Below are 20,818 nucleotides of genomic sequence, written 5' to 3'. Positions count from 1 at the left end.
TGCCCTTAGCCTAGAAATAAAGGGTTCGAGCTTCAGATCAGACAAATTTGGGTTTGCATCCTGGCCAAGCCACCATTCTAGTTCTATCACCTGAGGAAAATTACTTGAATTCTCCGAACTTCAGGTTCCCTATATAAAATTGAGGGCAATAACCTACCTTTTAAGCCTATTATGAGAGATGAATTATGTAATAAATAATGAATAACAATAATGCGTAATAAATAATGCATAAAGCTGCATACAGCTTGCAAGATGGCAAACCCTCATTAAGTTATGTTTATAGTTATTGTTTTTATTATGATCATCATTATTATTACAATAAGATAGCTAACACCTTTAAAGCTCTTTCTTCATTAAGAAGACTATTTCAAGGGGATTGAGTCCCTCAGCCTTGTTCGTGGCTAGGTTTAGGGGAAAAAAAATGTGAGAGTATGCTCCAAGTATGGCTTAGCTGTTAGAGCCAAAAGACTCAGGCAGTGGAGGAGTAACAAAGTACATATACTGAAGCAGCAGATTACATGTGAAACATTCCCCATCGACCTTCTGTGGCAGCCCGTGTTGCGTGGAACTCTCAGCGGAGACAGGGCTTAAGTAGCTCACAGCATTTAGCTTTTCAAAATTTCTTTCTTTTTTTTTTTTTTGAGGCAGAGTCTCATTCTGTCACCCAGGCTGGAGTGCAATGGTGCAGTCTCCGCTCACTGCAAGCTCTGCCTCCCTGGTTCACGCCATTCTCCTGCATCGGCCTCCCGAGTAGCTGGGACTGCAGGCGCCCACCACCACGCCCAGCTAATTTTTTGTATTTTTAGTAGAGACGGGGTTTCACCGTGTTAACTAGGATGGTCTCGATCTCCTGACCCCGTGATCCACCTGTCTCGGCCTACCAAAGTGCTAGATTACAGGCGTGAGCCACCGCGTCCAGCCCAGCTTTTCCGTTTTTATAATAAGCTCCAGTGCCAGGTTCGGACTCCAGAATTCCTAGTCTCCAGATGAAAATCTTTCAGTGGACCCATGGTTTAATGTATCCCCGGAACAGAGTTTTCTAGAGTTTGAAAAAGTTAAAGTGCACTCCTGACCCCAAACCATTTCTTGACTCTGAAAAGAAATTGTTCCTGGAAGTGCTTCAGGGGAAAGCTTTGGAGGAGCAGTTTTCCATTTTGCCTTGAATTGCAAACTCACATTAAAAAACATTAAGGATAATAAACTGGAAATTCAATTACCAGGCTTGAAGCCAGAACACCGCACACTCGATTTGGATTTGCATCTTAACTTATAGCTTGTTCTTGCCAATATTACTTACCATTCAGACCTTTGCTCATGGTATAAAAAGCACTTAGTGCACAGATGATTTCTCCCCAAGTGCTTTTTGATGGACCTGCCCAAATGTCGATTTGGGTATGAGTTTAAATTAGGAAGAAATTTAAAATATTTCTTCCTTTTATTTATATGTTTTTATTTTTTGCACTTTGGGAATCCAGAGAACTACACGACAAGAGTTTCAAATTTCTAACAGTGTTGAATGTCTCCTCTTGGATACCAATGAGAGTTTCTATTGGACCTACATCCTAATTAATTTACAAACTCTCATGTGGAGATGTTAGCCACCTCCCCTAATGAAGATGATTCCTAATATGACGCTTTGGTAAAGAATAAGTGGATGCGTGGTAACCCTGCCAAAGAAATCAACTTTGAAAATAAATTTTTGTTAAAACAAATGTTAATTGAACCCCTGGAGATAGAGGGTAGAATGATGGTTACCAGAGGCTGGGAAGGGGAGTAGGGAGAGGAGGAAAAAGTAGGAACGGCTAATGGGTACAGAAACATAGACAAAATCAATAAGACCTAGTCTTTGATAGCATAACAGGGTGACTACAGTCAACAGTAATTTATTGTATATTTTAACATAACAGAAAGATTATAACTTGAAAATTTTTAACCCAAACAAATGATAAATGGTTGAGGTGATGGATATCCCATTTACCCTGATATGATCATTACATATTGTATGCCTGTAACAAAATATGTCATGTAGTCCATAAATATATACATCTACTATGTATCCATAAAAAGGAAAAATTTTAAAATCTAAGTAAAAAAAAGACAAGAAAAGAGTATGCATTTTTGGCTGGTTTTGATTGTTTCAGTAATTCAGGTATCCAGTTGTGGGTGTCTATGAATCTGGATAATTAATCTAAAGGTAGATCTCCTCAATCCCTGAAGCATGATATGTCTTAGCCCTGAAGGGCACAGGCAGTACTTACTAGGTGTGAACTCAAGCTCTGTCACTTAGCAACAGTGTCAATACAGACAAGTTGCTTAAACTTTTGTGACTCAGTTCTTTCATCTATGAAATTGGTATGCAGATGAGAGAACCTCTCTTACAGGGTTGTGTAATGATTAAAGGACTTAATCATGGGTGTAAAGCTCTTAGAATAGTGCTTGGCACTAGTAAGCACTCAGTAAATATTAATTTTTATTGTTATCAGGTGGGATTCATAAAAGTTTTCAAGAATAATTATATGATTCTGCTTGGGATAGAGAAAACAGTGGTTTCTCTTTGGATGCCTTCCAGGATTTTTGCTTCTCTCTAGAGCGGTGAATCTCAATCTTGGATGCACATTGGTATTACCTGGTGTCAAAGTATAGTTTTTTTCAAAAGTTGAAAGCTCGAATCTCATACAAATATTCAATGAGTACTTGCCAAAAAGCTGTTTAATTCATTTAAGGAGGGAGCCAGCAGGATAAGTTTCAACTGGTTCAAAGAGAACTTGAAAGACCAAGTAGACATAGGTCCTGAAAGAATGCTGAAATAAGGTTGCTAGATGAGATACAAAACTGGTTAATGTTATATAGGGCAAAAACCCTGTAATCTTGGAATTAGACAGAAATTATTTGCAGCTCTACTAGTGAAAAAAAGTATTTGCATTTTTATTGTACCTGAATCTGTTGCATTGCTATCAGACTTTTCCAATAGTTGTCAAACTTCAGCACGTGTCAGAATCACCCGAGAACTTGTTAGAATTACAGAAACACAAGCTCTATTCTATTTGAATAAGCTTAGGCCTCTGTTTTTTCTGCAAGACAACATCTACTTTTACAGAGTTGTATAATATCCTAAGTAAATATCCTAGTAAATAGTAAAATAAATGAAGGTACAGTCCCCTAAAGAATTAGATAGTCTTTGATAGGCTTGTTAGACAATCTTCCATCATGACAGTGAATGACTATGTAGTCATCTCTTAACTTATCTCCACGTTTTTTTTCCTCAATACTGAGTGACAATTAAAAAAAGAAAACTACTTGTGAATAGTTACCACCCCTACCTTCTGACTAATTGACCTTAAGTGTGATTTAGGAATCAAGGTCATAAAATTTCCCCAGGTGATTCTAATATGCTGTCAAAGTTGACAGCCTCTGGCCTTTAAGGTTGCCTAATTTCCTGACTGTATTCTCTATTATACTGAGTGTCAATAACATAAAATGTGCTCAATATTATGTATTAAAGATTTAATAAATTAAATGAGGGCAGACCAATTTGGAATGGCTTGAGTAGCAGTAGGCACAGATTTATTTAACTAATCTTCAATAAAAGTGGACACTTCCACAAGGATGGTTACGCCCTCCTCAGTTTTGGGAAGACAGCAGAGACTTCTCCAGTTAACATTCTTTTATGAGTGGTACACCATTCACATCACTGTACCCAATTTACAGGTCTCTTGGATATGGCTAAACTATCTCTTCCTTCCCACCTGTTCTAGACATTTTTTTTTTTTTTTTTGTGAAACACAAATCTTATTTTTTTTTCCTGGAACATAATTGAAATCTTAATCATTTGCAAAAGTCTTAAGAGGGAACAGTCTTCACAAGATAAAAATAATCCTTTTTTTGCTTCTGTTTTACTCTCAAGACTTCAAAGACTGTCATCATCACCCAATTTTTTTCCACTCCAGGATTCTCGTGTCTTCCCCTCAAGGTGCAGCTTTCTGTATGGTGTTGCTGTAGGAAGTCAGTAAGGTGGGTGATTTAGGAGATGGACTTCTCAGCCATCATTCCCTTATTAAGATCCATTCTTAAGGAGCTATCAGTCTTTTCTTTTGGTTGTCTTTACTTCATTCTTCTTCTCCTCTTTGCTTTTGTTTGGTCATTCTGTAAGCAGGAGTGAAAATTATCTTCACTACTGTCACCAGAATTCTTTTGCCATGAGGAAGCTGCTTGATGTGGAAAAATAGCATCCCTAAGTGTTTGGATTAAAAATGAGCCTCTGAGGGCATGAGAGTGCCTGGGACAAAGTCAAGATAATGGCTGAACTCCTCCACCTGCAACAAAGAAAGGAATTTATTTCTCTTCCTGAGAGGAAGGAGAAAAGACAAAGAGAAGCAGAGAAGAGACACGGTGATGGTGGAAATCTGGTTGCAGCACGAGGCTGAAGAGCTGGATAAAGCCTCTGGTGGCAGAGAGGTTGGGAGATGTATGAGAACAGACTGGCTTTGCTCACAGCTCTTGGCACTGCTCTGGCATGAGTCCCACCTCTTTGCAACCCTGTGCCCCATCCTTTCAGTAGTTTATTTTGCACATACGTGTCTAAGGTGAATATGTGTGCCTGTGTAAATTATAAAAAGTAGCATAGAATTTTGTGACTGGATGAAGGTAACAGAGTCAACATACATGGAAATTATAGCCAAAGCCAGGGGGAAACTGTGCTTATGGAAACCCTGGAGAGGACTTTGGATGTATTGAGGTACTAGAATGGAGCTCAAGGCAGTTCTATGTAGGGTTACACTGAATTCACCCTTTCCACAATGATTTAATTGGAGGATAAAGAGTAAATAGATCTCACCTAGATACTGTGCAGGATTCCAAGACCACCCAGAGATACCTCATGAAGGACTGGCAAGCTAGTGGAGGTAAGAGACACATACAAAGAGCTAAATCTTAACACCAGGAAGACTGTATCTTAGACATGCAAAGAATAAGTTCAAAGTAAAAGAGATCTCTTCCAATTACAGAGACTGTGAAAGCTACATGAAAAAAATAATGGTTCCTGAGCTAAACTTTGAAAAATAAATAGCATTTAGATATGGAGATGGGAGAATAATAATAATAACCACCACCATCATCATCATCACACCTATATATTAGATGGGGAAAATACACCTATGTAATCATCACCCCATTAAGATATACAAAATATTTATTGCTTTAATTTCCTTATGTCCCTATCCAGGTGAAACCCCATGACCCTTCACTCCAGAAAAAAACACTCTGATTTCTGTCACCATGAATCAGAATTGTACATTGTGCTGAGTGTTTACTTGCATTATCTCATTTGATCCTCATAAAAGCCCTTCGATGTAAGTAAAATGAATGACTCCATTGTACAGATGAGAGGCCAGGCTTGGTTTAATAAGTAATTTGCTCCAAATCGCATAGCTAGAATTTGGCAAAGCTGGAACTTGAACCCAAAGCTAATTTTAAAGCCCAGACTCTTATCTAATTCACAGAGAAAATAACATAAGCAAGATGAAGAAAACTATATAATATATATGGACAATAGTAAGTAATTTGGTTGCAGTGTAAGGCATATGAGGAAAGTAAAGTTTAGCTAAAATGTTCTGGTCTTCTATGGGTCTCTCTTCCATCCAGAAGAAGTACTGTGTGTATCTGTAATCCTCCCACTTGTAATAACTCTGACCCTTAAACCTGCAGGCTTCAATCACCTTGTAGAAGATTTTTACATGTCAAAGAGCATGCTATTTATGAGGCACAGGATAACTCCCAGGTGGCCCTGTTAAATAATAAGTGTTGACTTCATAGTATTTGCTGTTATTTATACATATGCATGTACACATTTGTACAGAAATAAATACACATTGCGCACATGGGCATCTGTGCTGAAGTATGCAGCCAAGTGTCAGCACATTATCAGATTTAAATTAGTTGCCTGACTCTATTAATAGCCCTGGTTTTCCAGTTTTTGAAATAAAAGATCCCAGAACAGCTGGGCTGAAATCTGAAACAGAATGGAAGAATACAACCCTGTAAGCAGTAGTAGTCTGTCGATAACTGCTAAATAAAGTTTGTTGCTTCATAGGTTTGTGCAGATGCCCATAAAACAACCCTTGAAATGCTAAGTGCTTTTTAAAAACAGCATAATCTTCAACCAGTGAAAGGGGTTGATTATGCCTTATCAATCATTTTGAAAACCTCACTGACATCCCATTAAAATTTGAAAGCAGGGCTAAATCCAGGAGCAGAGAGTATCCATGCAGGCCACATGGCTTCATGAAAGGGCAGCAAGATTTCTGCCCACTTATCAAAGTTGCTTTCCTGCCAGTTTATTATTTCTGGAATTCCCCCATTAAACATTTGGACTTTTTAAAATTCAATGCTGTCTTAGTTCATTTTGTGTTGCTATCAAGGAATGCCTGAGGCTGGGTAATTTATAAAGAAAAATGGTTCTGCATGGCTGTATTAGAAGCAAGGCACCAGCATCTGCTTCTGGTGAGGACCTTGGGAAGCTTCCAATCATAGCAGAGGAGGAAGAGGAGCCAGCATGTCGCATGGTGAGAGAAGGAGCAAGAGGGAGAGGAAAGGGATGCCATGCTCCTATAAACACTCAGCTCTCTCATGAACTAAGGAAGGATTCCCTCATTACCACAGGAACCACACCAAGTCATTTATGAGGGATCCACCCCCATGACCCAAACACCTCCCATTAGGTCACATCTCTAACACCGGGGATCAAATTTCAATGTGATATTTAGAGGGGACAAATATCCAAACCATAACACAATTCAGCTCAATGTCCCTACTACAATTGATCCCTTGACTCCCTAAGTACTACGTGCTCCTTCCTCATTTCTCCCTGAACATGTAGTACACGGTGCTTTGCTCTGCCACTTAGTTCATGCTGTTGACTAAATTGTATATCCTTACTTCCTCTGCCTGGCAAAATGCCAGTCACTCTTTAAAGCTCATCTCAAAGCACCCCTCCCATGACATTTACAAGATACTCCTCCACTGTCTCCCTACCTGCTCGGACAGAATAAATCATGTCTGCAGAACTATATTATTATTACTACTATTATTGTTATTTTGAGATGGAATCTCACTCTGTCACCAGGCTGGAGTGCAATGGCGCTATCTTGGCTCACTGCAACCTCTGCCTCCTGGGTTCAAGTGATTCCCCTGCCTAAGCCTCCCGAGTATCTGGGACTACAGGCACGTGCCACCATGCCTGGCTATTTTTTATTTTTTTTTTGTATTTTAGTAGAGATGGGGTTTCACCATGATGGCCAGGATGGTCTCGATCTCCTGACCTCATGATTCACCCATCTCGGTCTCCCAAAGTGCTGGGATTGCAGGCGTGAGCCACCGTGTCTGGCCAGAATTGTGTTCTTGAACTATGGTGACAAGTGTCACATCTTCTCATGGCATACGTCTTTTGTTAGAGTGAGAGCACGTATCTACTGTGGCCTTAAAGTGACCCTGGGGCTGGGAATATTGGTTTTACCTGGAAGACAGAATATCAGAATTTCAGGCGCTTTCTCAGATCTTCTGCATCAGAAACTCATTTTACTAATATCCCAAGGTGGATTCATATAGACACTAACATTTGAGAGAGCCGCTCTAGAGGATAGAGAACATGAGTTAGTGATCCTGTTCTCCACCATAGTACCAAGCAGGCTATGTATTCATTTAACAAATAGATGCAAGGGACCACAGGCCAGACACTGTATTAAGAGCCAATGATTAAAAGATGACCAGGACATGAAGCATGTAAAATTGGAGTAGTTACACGTGCAGTTAGAGGTTAGAATACCATAGATGAAGTAGGAAAAGGCCAAGTCAGTAGAAAGCCTTGAAAAGGCTTTATGAGTCTGAGAAACACAAAACTGGAAATTATTCAATAGGTTCCTTCACTGTGGGACATCTCAGAGCACTTGAATGCATTTGTTTCTCGTGACTCTACAACGTGTATGATACCTCAAACTTATTTAATCATAAAAAGTATTTATACTTTTATTTACTTACTTATGCATGGCCAACTGTGTGGGATTGTTTTTCAAAACATACACTGGAAATCACTAGTCTACTGCCACATGTTTGGATTTCATTTTGTTTGGCCTGGTGACAATATTTGTAATGTCTCCCATAGTGAATGAACTATTGAACACCTAACATTTTTCTCAACTAAATCGTAAGCTCTTGAAGAAGGGAGAATATCTTATACTGATTTGCTTTTCTACTCCAGCTTTCACATTGCTACTCAATCAGAATTTGCTAAAGGTTGTTCTGTGTCTGCCTTGCAACCAAGCAAAGCATAAAGGCATGGTGGATTCTTGATTGAGAACTCTACGGGGTTTAACATAGTAAGGAAGACACTCAAATGGGAGTTGTAATCCTGGCTCAGGTCCTAGCTGTGTTGATTTTGAGCTGGTCACTTACCCTCTCTAGGCTCTAACATTTACTTCATGTGCCAAGCATGGCTACTGTGTGACCATGTTCTGTGGTGTCAGGATCTGCAAGTTTAAGAGTCTTCAATAGACGTGAGGCCAGGCGCAGTGGCTCATGCCTGTGTGGATCACCCAAGGTCAGGAGTTCAAGAGCAGCCTGGTCAACATGGCGAAACCCTGTCTCTAGTAAAAATACAAAAATTAGCTGGGTGTGGTGGCGGGTGCCTTACAGGCACTCAGCTACTCAGAAGGCTGAGGCAGGGAGAATCACTTGAACCTGGGAGATGGAGGTTGCAGTGAGCCGAGATCATACCATTGCACTCCAGCCTGGGCAACAGAGTGAGATAGTTAAAAAAAAAAAGATAAGGATACAGGTAGAAAGGTTAGAATTGAATTTTAGGGAAAATTCTGTACTCTGCTGTTCTGAAAATCATGTTTGAAAATTAGAACCAATATTTTAGGATGACTTATATGAGAGCCATTCCAGAAGCTGTAAGATGTATACAAAATCTTCTAGAGAGAGATTTTTCAGGACTGATATTATTTTATCTGTAAAATGGGAATAATAACATTGGTTTTCCTTTATCATTATTCATTTGGAACTTCAATAAATCTGAGAAGATTTAGCCTTACTAATTTTAAAAGTAGCTACTAAAATATAAAATTAGACTATAACCACAACAACAAAAATGTTGAACATGCATTGAATTCTAAAGTATTATTAACACAAGACTAAAAAATAATACCATATGCTTATTTAGCACTGGTCTTCCAAGCTGCTCAAAACACTTCACCCTTGTTACCTGAAAATTAATATCCTCATTTTATGGATGGAGGAACAGAAGTGTGGATGGAGGCTAGCTCACTCAAATACCACTGATGTCCTATTCAGAGCTGAGCGTTGTCCCTGGGTCTCATGCTCCCTAGTCTGGCCTTTTACCCACCAAAAGATATGCAAAAGAATTTTCATTTTGACCTTCAGCCTGGTTGATAAAAGCTGTCTTCCTCCCTGAAATATGTGTATATACACTGTGAGTTGCGTATTTATATGATTTCCTGAAACCTGCAGATAAACAATGATAATTGGAAATGGCCTGTGTGCTTTGGCAGGTTTGAAATACTGTAGTATTTAATATAAGTCCGACTGCTTCTCATGATAAGCAGCCTTCACTTACCCGAAATCGAGGGCCATGAGTAACTGGCAATTGGCTGGTATTAATTATGCGGCATGCCCTATAAACCTCTCTGCTGATGGGACCCTGGGAAGGTCTGAAATCAGACTAGGTCTTCAGGGGGATTGAGTTGGGAACAAGCAGGAGACTCTCTTTCTCAGTCCATATTTGCCTCCCAGTTCCTGGCAGCCCCGACTGCATGTATTTCAAGCTCCATTTCCATCACAGTGAGGTTATGTCCAATGTGATTGTACCTTCCCCTGGCAGGGCCCATCCGCCAACCTTGCTCGTTTATCTCCCCCTTGGCCTCCAACATCAGAGTACTTGTAGAGTCTTACAATGTGCTAAACATTAATATTCACTAACTTGCTCCAGGGAGCTACGCTTCGCCGAGCGCATTTTCACCTGAAAGGAGTTGTTTAATATAAACATTTGGTTAATATTCTGTACATTTGAAAGTATTTTATCAGCATTGGTGTAGGACCAAAAGTCATTTAAATTCAATGGGAACTGATTATGCGCCAAGAATCAGTCCTTTCCAAAAGAGTGTGTTTCCCCCCTAATATAATGTATACATTATCAAACTCACTTACACAGTTGATGGGAACACTTTGTGGACAAACCTGCAGCTCTGCATTTCTTCTGACTGAGTATTCATCCATTCTGATGCTGGTGTTAAATGGGGAAAAATATTATACAATATTGCTTTAAAAACTGTCTAAATATAATTATCAACATCTCTGGAGTGATAATAATTATCATAACAAGAGTTCATCAGAGGAAACACACGGTTTGATGAGGATCCTCTACTCTCGAGTTACTGCCCCCTCACAGAAGAAGGATGCAATAACATTTCTCTTCTTCTTTACCTCTCTAAAGAACCCTAGCTCTCTGAACTGTCTTTTGGTCAATTTTTCTTTATATATATATCTCTGTGACACTCATTACCCCAAAGAATTGTTAGGTAGACAAACAAGGAAGATCCAATAAGGGTTGAAATAGATAAATGAAAACTACATTCCTATGTGTCTACTGAGATTTATTTGAATGACATTCCAAATTTTTAAAGTTTTCATAAGAAAAGTTGCCCCATCCTCCCTCAAAGAATGTGTTTCTCCTTGACTACAAATCTTTAAACAATGGCTTCACAGGCCATATTTTAACTTATAGAGGACTGTATCTGAGTTAGATGCTGATTGGGATACTGGAGTAGTGACTTCCATGTAAAAATCCTTTGCAAATACGTTGCATAAAGGACATGGCTCTGGCATGTATTCACTGTCAGGCCCAGAACAGAGGTTCATATGACAATTTGGTGCTAGTAGGAACCTTGGAATAGGTGGGACTGCACAGCTCCTTCTGCTCTCTTCTCTTTTTGCGACAGAATCAGTTGACTTGAAGCTGAACATATGGTCCTTGTTTGATACTGATTTTTCTTTCAACTTTTGTTTTTAAGCTGGGAAATACAACTTACTGGAGAGTAAATTGAAATATATATGTGTATATATATACATATATACATACATACACACACACATATATATTTCTTCTTCAAGAGCTTACAATCTGGTGGAGAAGAACAGTTAGATGTTCAATACTTCATTAATTATGTCAGACAATACAAATACACTCACCAGGCCAAACAAAATGAAATCCAGACATATATTTATATGTACACATAACACGTAAAGATCTATGTAGCCACCAACTGCCTACTCTTCTTGACAGCAACTCTCTCCTTACCCTCTCAAACTTACTATGTCCTTAAGTGTAACTGGAGTTTGTTCATTTTCAATGATGATAAACAAATTTTTGGACCAATTGTCAATAATACTGATAGGCATTTGGGAAATTTCTGTTTGGGGCTATTACAAGCTATGGTGCTGGGAGCATCCTCATTGGTGTAAATAGACAGTTGTACACACACCTTAGAGTATAATCGTTAGGTAAGAATTTTTGCATTTCTTTAATTTTATTGAATAATGCCCAACTGTTTTCCAAAGTGTTGGCAGCAACTTTTATTCCTACCAGCAGCATACGAGAGTTCTGAATGCCCCACATCTTTAGTAATACTTGATGTTGTTGAACTTTTAAATTTGAGCCAACCTGGTGGGTGCACAGTGGTATCCTACCATAGTTTTAATTTGCATTTCTCTGGATATGGATGAGATTAAACACATTTTTGGTCTGTTGAGATATGGATATGGATATTGAGATATGTATGTGGATGAGATTAAACACATTTTGACTGTTGGGAATTCTTTGGTAATGTGTCTCTTCAAGTCATTTGCCCATATGTAGAGTAGGCTGTCTGGTTGATTTGGTTACCTGATAAAAGAATGACAGCCCTGTTATTGTGTATATGTACAAATTGCTCAGCGTTGCCATCTGCAACTTTTACACAATTTAACCGTGATAAAGACAAAACCATGATTAGTGTAGATTGCCTACCTTAAGTCTGCTAGTTTAGATATTCTTACAGTTTTCCATAGTAAAGAAAATAGGGATTACTGAAGAGCACCATTGGGGCCGTATCTCAACATCGAAAGTCCTTTGCTTGTAGTTGGAAGGGCTCTGACTCCTTCAAGGATCATTTATACTGCTGTAGCAAGGATTTAATAATGCATACCATAAAGTTCCAGAAAAAAATAAATTTCTCTATCAGTGAATAGCCAACTTACTCACAGGACCTTGGAAGAATACCAAAAAGTAATCTCTTGGATACTAAAAACAGTCATTAGTGCTCCGACAGTGGGAACATTGGCATCCTAACTGGCAACATAACCACATACATGATAGTCACAATGAGTCAGTGCATGAAACACTCAGCCCAGAATTATTTATGGAGAGAGAGAGTTGGGCAAGAATATGCCCAACTCACCCTCTGAGATTCTGCTTCAAATGGTCCAGACATCTTCAAACTCTAGAATTCTTCCAGGATTTATCCCCTACAGGTAAACACTTATTGATTCTATTGGTGATCCTAGAATTCATACATTCCCTCTGTGTGTCTCAAGTTCCAACTCTCTAAGGTCATTGGTGCCTCCAGTTGTCTCATCCTCCCCCAAAGAATGTGTCTCTTCTTGACTACAAATCTTTTAAAAAATCGCTTCATAGGCCATGTTTTAACTTATAGAGGACTGTATCTGGGTTAGATGCTGATTGGGATACTGGAGTGGTGGCTTCCATGTAAAAATCCTTTGCAAATATGTTGCATAAAGGACATGGCTATGACACGTATTCACTGTCAGGCCCAGTACAAAGGTTCATAAGACAACTTGGTCCTAATAGGACCCTTGGAATAGGTGGGGCTGCACAGCTCCTTCTCTCTTCTGTTTTTGTGATGGAGTCAGTTGGTTTGAAGCTGAACATATGGTAACTGCTGTCATATCACAGAAACCATTCCCTCTGCCATGGCAACCAAAGAATCAATGCACAGTAAGAGCGTGGGCTTACTCAATAAACACACAATGGCACAATGCATAGGCATTTTGTTTGTTTGTTTTTAGAAGCATTTAGAATAGCTGTAGATAATTAATATGTTTCTTTAAACACATTTCTCAAGTCTTTCTGTTAGGGGAGATACTTGGAATTTATGTATCTTGTTCTACTTTATTTCTGAAGCAATTTCTTAATGGAAAGACATTTCATTTCCAAATTCAGGGATATTATTCATCCCTGAGTTCACTGGATTCAATTCTGTTTTCTCCCAAAGATCTTTGAAATTAATTCACCAATATGTTGTTGCTAAATTCAATACCCAAGGAATAGCACAGGGATTAGAAGAACTGTCCTGATGCATCTAATAGCTATAGACTACATAATTTGGCTCAGGAGTGATGAGAATATCAGAGGCATGCATTCTGCTTAGTATTTTAAGGATACCTATTTAGTTTTTTCCCGTGTTCATCTTGGTGCATTCTTCCCTTGCTCAGTTCCGAAGGATAATTGCAATCTACTGTCTATACCAAAGTAGTTCCATTACATAAAGGGTTGGAGGGGGAAGAAATAAAAGCGGAGAAATTTCTGTGAGAAAGCATTGCCAGGGGCTGTTTCTTCAGGCTTTACATAACCTCATTCCAAGAAAAAACAAGCCAAAGTGTTGAAAGGAGCAGTAACTGGGACTAGGAGGCATACAAGTTTGGTTTCCACTTCTGTCTTACTTTCATTGTCTCCAGCCCCTCAGACAGAGCTGGATAGTACAGACTGTGGTTCAAAGGGCCTTTCTGGATGAAATCCATGTTTCTTTAACCCTCAGCAGTGTGCTGTTTTCTCTGTGTCATGCTCATCCATTAGCATTTTAATCTATCTTCATATGGCACTATTCTGCAGATGGATTTGCTTTCTTGCCTTTGTTTGTTGTACAAGTGACAAACTTGAGGGCATTTTCATGATTGGGAAAATGCCATGAAGTTGTAAAAATCAGGTGACTTCTTCTTGCCACACCCCAAGGAATGGGAAAGCAGAAATGGCTCCAATGAGGACTGCAAATGTTCTCAATATTAAAATGCTCAGGAGACTTGAATCTGATCAAAATGAGAAGGTCTAGTGGAGGCCTAGAGACTCAGACATGACCCTGAATTTCTCTATCTGCTAAATGGGATGTGGCTCATCCAACTCTTCAGGAAGTCATTCAATCGATCCTTTATTTAATATGGACACATACTTCTTTCCGTAGCTTCTAAGCAGCACTGGGAAATAAGATACATGTTTACATATTGCTTTGGTGGCATAATGGTGAGTTGATAGACTGTTCATTCTTATAAAAGTATTTTCAAACATTGAGGGTTTCTGTTTTATGACTTCATCGCTCCTTGAGGTCTGCAAATTCCTACATTTCTTGGTATTTCCCAAGAAATCGTGTATGGATTGGGTCTATACGTAAACAACCTCCCAATGGAAGACTTTAAGTAGAAAAAATGAGAATTTGCGGGATGGGAAGCAAAGAAACTGTTGATGTAAAGCGTGAAACTCTGTCAAATGTTTTTTGATTTATTCTGAGCCAAATATGAGCCAAATGTGCTCATGGTCTGTGACACAGCCCTCAGGAGGTCCTGAGAACATGCGTCCAAGGTGGTCATGGTACAGCTTGGTTTTATATATTTTAGGGAGGCATGAGACATCAAACACATTTAAGAAATACATTGGTTTTGTTCAGAAAAGTGGGAAAAAAAGTGGGGGCTTCTAGGCTATAGGTACATTTAAATATTTTCTAGTTGGCAATTGGTTGAGTTTATCTGAAGATGTGGAATCAAAGGAGATTTTCAGGTTAAAATAAAGGATTGCGGAAACCAAGTTTTATTGTGCAAAGGAAGCTCTCAGAGTGTAGACTTCAGAGAGGACAGGCTGTAAAATGTTTCTTATCGGACCTAAAAGGGTGCCTGGCTCTTAGTTGATTGCCTCCTGGATCTGGAAAGGAAGGAAAAAAGACAAAGGGGGAAGGGGATTCTCTAGAGAATGTGGATTTTTCCCACAAGAGACTTTGCAGGACAATTTCAAGGTATGGCAAGGAAGTATATTTTGTGGTAAAACATTTTGATTTTTTTCCTTGTTATGCCAGAGTCAATTGGAAAGTAAATTACAATATACAGGGTTAAATAAAACCCATCTGATGAGAATTCATGGTTTGTAGGGCATGACTTCCCAGACCCTTTAGATAGGAATTTGGGTAAGATTTAAAAAAAAAAAAAAAAATCAGAGCTTAGTCCTCAAACGATCTTATAAAGGCCGTCTCTTTTCTATACAGTGTGTATTCCTAAACACTTTGTATTTTGTTTTAATATTTGTTGAGATGTCTTCGGGTGAAGTGTACAGTCTAAGTCATGAATAGTCAATACTTGTTCAACATATTTCCATTCACCATCCAGAGTTCATGAAAGACATAGCTAATCAAGAACGGCACTCTTTACTGCTGAGCCACAACACAGTCTCAGAATATTTCTCAGGGTGACACTGCATGCAGACTCTATCAGTTGATCAGAGTTGTAATGCAAGATAAAATAACCTGCCCTCCTAGGTCTGGACTCAGCCAGTGATGTGGTTCCTCTTCTTAGGATGAGTGGCCAGATACAGAAGACAACCTTACTCTGAAAGGCATAAATATTCAACTTTTTCTGCAGCTCCCTCCTCCTTCTGCCTCTAGTGAAGCATTCCAGATACAACAGGGACACCTTTGGCAGGCAAACACAGTTTCTTCTGTCTCATTCCAGGCCACTGCCTCCCTTATGTCCTTATGCCTTCTCTCTGCATTCCTCAAGGATTTGAGTTGCTTTCTCATGGTGCATCCTATAATCCCTAATAAAGTTCTGGGTCCACAGCCGTGGTAGGCTGAATTCTGAGATGGCTCTCACAATTCTTGCCCACTTAGTGTTCATGCTCTTTACGCTCATGATTAGGTTGCATCCTATGATAAAGGTGAAGGGATTCTGTAGACATAATTAAGGTCCCAAAGAAGTTGATTTTGAGTTAATCACAAGAAAGATGATCATGGATGGGTCTGATCTAATTAAGTGAGTGCTTCAAAGCCCAGGACCTTTATAAAGAAAGAAACAGAAATTCTGCTTGTCTTGAAGGATTAAACAGTCACATGCTAAACTACCTGTGCAAAAGGCCAAGTGACAAGAGCCTGAGAGCAACCTCTAGCTGCTGAGAGAAGTCTCTGGCCAACAACTAGCAAGAAATGGGAACCTCAGTCACACAGTCACAAGAAAATAAATTCTTCCAACAATCTGGAGGAGTTTGGTGGTGGACATTTATCTGGTTGGTCTCCAGATGATGATGTAAATGACCAACATCTTATTTTCAGCCTTGTGGATACCCAGCTAAAACATGTCAGGCTCCTGACCCACAAAACCTGTGAGATAATGAATTTACAGTGTTAAACCACTAAGTTTGTAGTCATTCATTATGTAATAATAGAAAATGAAGGCACTAGATACAGGAGTATCTACTTGACCCTTTCTCTTGCCTCTCAAAACCAGTAAATGGTTTCTTTTGAGTGTCTTACTGTTTTTTTCTGTAGGAAAATTAGCCTAGTATAAGAACAGCAATGAAACAGTGATAAGATTGGGGGAATTAAAGAAATTTCAAAAGCTCTTATGTCACAATAGTTATTTCTAGTCCACATGAAGGCTAGCTATGGGATCAACCCTCCCACTCTTCTTCATTCCCCTGGGACAGATCCTGCTAGTCCAAAGATGGAATGGGTAGAATCCCTGCCTTAGGAAATACCCAGTGGTGATGTAAGGTGAGATTTGTCTTGGAGGAAATCTTAACAGCCTCCAAGCCCTCCTTGGTGAATTCTCTTATTTGCAAGTGTTAAAGTGATTTACCCAGCCTTTTATTCTACTCCCTGCTACTTCCTATGTATACCTTACCTCCTTCATGAAGGGGCACTGCTTTCTTCAAGGCATTTAGTAAGAAATGAACATTATTAGTCATTTACAGTTTGAAAAGCTCCAGACAAGAGTCTATTTTATCACTGGGTCATTCATTGCTTGGGGTAGCCAAGTTTACCATAAATAACTATCATAGAATTTCTTACAATAGATCAAATGGACCCTCTCCCTTGCTTTGGAAAGAGAGTCTTTTTAAAATTATTTTTATTTGAGACTTTTCATTAACTTATACTCCAAATTGGGGAATTATAATATAATAATTTTACCTACTTCATAAGGCTTCTGTGAAGATTCAATGAGGAAATACATGAGTTCTTAGCACCATAAAGCACATAACACATGCTTAATAAATCTTAGCCATTATCATGATGATTACTTTAAATATCTAGTAGGCTGCCAGCAGCATGCAAGACCTTCAGGAAGGCAAGCAAAAATTCTTTTGTACCAGCTGCATTGGTCACAATAGAGACCTTTAGGTTCAACATCACAATGCCGCTGGTCATTCAGCTGTGGGTGGGGCTTGGAGCCAAACTATAAATTGGGGTACCTGAGCTTGTAGAATCCAGACAACCAAACTCCATCAATTGGCTGGGCACGGTGGCTCACGCCTGTAATCCCAGCACTTTGGGAGACCCAGGCGGACGGATCACGAGGTCAGGAGATTGAGACCATCCTGGCTAACACGGTGAAACCCGTCTCTGCTAAAAATACAAAAAAATTAGCCGGGCGTGCTTGTGGGCGCCTGTAGTCCCAGTTACATCAGGAGGCAGAGGCAGGAGAATGGCGTGAACCCGGGAGGCAGAGCTTACAGTGAGCCAAGATGGCGCCACGGCACTCCAGCCTAGACGACAGAGTAAGACTCCCTTTCAATAAAACAAAACAAAACAAAACAAAAAACAAAAAAACTCCATCAATCAAGAGGAACTTAATCTAGGGAGGTAGGGTAGGGGGTTGATCAGGAGGGGTAGTTTAGAAAAATCTTTATTTTGGGCCTTTTCTAGACTATTGGGGAAAGAAGGGAATAGAGTAGATGGTTATAAAATTTCAGAATCAAGAAAGTTTAATCTGAGAGTCCCAGTTGATGATGAAGACCATGAGATATTGGTATTGGGTACTTAAAAGAATGCCAAATTGGAAAGAATTATGGGCTTTGTCAGAGTTTCTTCTCTTCCTAGGCATGTAGAAGAGCCTATCTACATCATTAAGTTGCCAGTTTTGTGTATATGCATATGCAGATATGCATGCATAGTATACCATAAGGCAGCATAGCTGATTGTAGACCTTAAGGTATGTTTCTTTGTCCTTTCTATCAGTTCACAAATTCTAAGTAGGCAAGAAGTTCTGCCTTAGACCTTGGATTTTCAGTTTTCTGCTGTTTGGTCTGTATGTTTTACATTTTTAGCCCTTTGAAAAAAAGGTCATCCTTTTCCCAGGGTTATTCTGCTCACTGGGTCAGAAGCATCCGATTTCCTGTCATCAGTTGCAGTTCAGCCATGTTAATACTAAAAGTATAAGAATATCATAATCCCAGAGTGATATAAAGACCTTTCCAAGGAAGATGAGATACCCGGAGGTTGTGAAGAAGTCTGAAGGATTTGACCACGTTCAAATGAAAAGCTTCAGTTCAGCAAAACGCCAGAAACAAATTCAAAAGATAAAATACATTCTGGAGAAGCCCATTCTCTCAACACATCTGACAGTTCACAAAGAGCAACGGCAGTCCAACTTAAAACTTGGTAGGAAAATGGGCAACGTGCACAGAGGCAATATATAAGAAGAAATAGGAATGCCCAATTAACCAGCAAAAGCCCGCTCATTCCTAATGAGGGAAGATAAAAGTTTAGTAAAGATTCAAATTTATTGAAGATAAAAATGGACACTTCTGGCCATATGTAAAAGCATTGTTGGTAAGAGAGTGGGGTAATTGACTTGCTCCTGGGAAATAATAGGCATTCAAACCACCTCTAATAAGTGAATCCACTGGGGGTATCCACTAGGAATAGTAAACAACTGCCAATGCCCAAGTTTGTGGTCCAGAACTTGAGCAGCGATCTAACAAAGTAGAGGCTCCCCCTGTGTCATGGGCCCCACCTCTTAAGCAAAGAAGAATGCCTCATTTTGGTAACTCACCAAATAACAGAACCTTTTTTTGATAATCTTATAGCATTTATTTGGTTAAGTCTGAGGCAGAATTCTTTTCTCCTTTGTATCTTTGTTTTTTGCTTTTTGTTTTCTTTAATCCTTGAAGTTTATTACCAAACTACGTCTTGATGTTTCTTTAGGATGTGAACAGGTCTTTCTATTCTCAATTAAGTGTTTCTTTCCTTTAATTCAGCAATCTTCTAATCACGTATTTTAATTTCTTCTTCTGTCATCCCTCCCCATGCCATAAGCTACCAGTCATTGTACATGTTGGAGCTCTCCTTATTGTGCCAAAGATCTCTAATGTCATGTCTTTAGTCATTATTTTGTGTCAGAAATTTTTGTTCTTCCAAGGTCATCTGGCAATGTCTAGAGACATGCTACTGGCATCTATAGAAATGCTAGTGACTTCTAATGGGTAGAGGCTAAAGGTGCTGCTAAACATCCTACAATGCCCAGGACAGCCACTGCCACAACAAAGAATTATCCAGTCCACAATGCCCATAGTGCTGAGGAGGAGAAACCCTGTCCGAGGGTCAAGGTTGGATGCTGACAAGACTAATTTCAAGTGATTTCAAATGATTGTGGGGAAAATACCCAGAAGTTGACAGGAGCAATATGTAGATATTTCCTCCTGTAAATTATATTTCCCTAATGCTAATGCTAGAGCATTTGGAAGCATGTGTATAAATATTTGAAGCACAAAACCAGAGAGAGGCCCTTATGTATTTAGCTTCTAGTTTTAAATAATAGATACTACAATAAACCTTGATTAAACCTTGATTATCTGACATGCTCTGGGTTTGTGCTTTTTGTGTGGGTTACATTTTCTAGTTAATGAATGTTTAACCACAAAATGTTTTTGTTTCAAGCTTTGCTTTGCAAAAATATAGCATTTCTAACTGAGGTGCTTGTAATGTCCTTGGATTGTGAAGTAAGCTGAAAACCCTGAAATTCTATATAAATAAAGGAGGGGAGAGTATTATGGTTATGAACACAATTTCTTCTAGGTATGAGATTGGACTAAAATGGTAACTGAACACAATGTTAGAATTTCTGAAAGTGATTTTAAAAGTAAAAGTCAGCATCTAGCAATTAATAAACATCTATCTAAGATTTTATTTAGCACTTTAGTCACATATACAACACTCTTACCAAGATGAAGAAACTCCATGAGACTAATGAACTGATCTGTATTCGTTTTATGTCTTTTTTCATAAATACACATATTTGAGTAGTTCCTGTTCTAATTGTTTGCAAATTCATTTGCATGATTTCCTTCAGTATTTCATAGAACCTACAAAATTAATTACTTGATCTCTGTAAGAATAAGCACCCTGTCTCCTCCCTTTCTGTATTAAGGCTAATTTAAAGGGAGGAAAGCAATTTAATAGAATCTCATTGTTTACTCACATTACACGTGCATAATGAGATCTCAGTAGGAAAGGATGCTGAATGCTACCTTTGAGACTCAATTAGTGCCTTGGGGCAAAAATATGATAGTCTAACCATGTAGTCATTAAGACTTCCCAGATGATAGCCTTTGAATGGTCAGACCTGTAGTTTCTAGAGCTCCTCTTAATTCTTTTAAAATGCTAAAAAGCAGGTTCAGAAGACGGTGGGCAAAGACTACAGGAGCCAGAAATCTCCATCG

General features: G+C 39.0%; 2 long non-coding RNA genes across 2 annotated transcripts; one reads left to right on the top strand and one right to left on the bottom strand.

Annotated features, from left to right (window-relative positions):
- Window positions 1-3,758: 3,758 nt before the first annotated feature.
- Window positions 3,759-17,419, bottom strand: LOC117088757. Its single transcript, XR_004439303.1, has 6 exons — window positions 17,293-17,419; window positions 12,077-12,227; window positions 10,219-10,294; window positions 7,511-7,626; window positions 4,835-4,892; window positions 3,759-4,313 (listed from the first exon to the last, which is right to left on the bottom strand). It is a non-coding gene; the product is annotated as an uncharacterized LOC117088757 (long non-coding RNA).
- A 499-nt stretch (window positions 17,420-17,918) lies between these two features.
- On the top strand, window positions 17,919-19,947 carry LOC117088756. Its single transcript, XR_004439302.1, has 3 exons — window positions 17,919-17,960; window positions 18,198-18,309; window positions 18,456-19,947. It is a non-coding gene; the product is annotated as an uncharacterized LOC117088756 (long non-coding RNA).
- The last annotated feature ends 871 nt before the right edge of the window (window positions 19,948-20,818 follow it).

This window comes from Trachypithecus francoisi, unplaced genomic scaffold, assembly GCF_009764315.1.
Source record: "Trachypithecus francoisi isolate TF-2019V2 unplaced genomic scaffold, Tfra_2.0 Lachesis_group10, whole genome shotgun sequence".
NCBI classification, from domain to species: domain Eukaryota; kingdom Metazoa; phylum Chordata; class Mammalia; order Primates; family Cercopithecidae; genus Trachypithecus; species Trachypithecus francoisi.
Note: the sequence above shows the minus strand (reverse complement) of the source record. Positions and strands in the feature narration are given on the sequence as shown.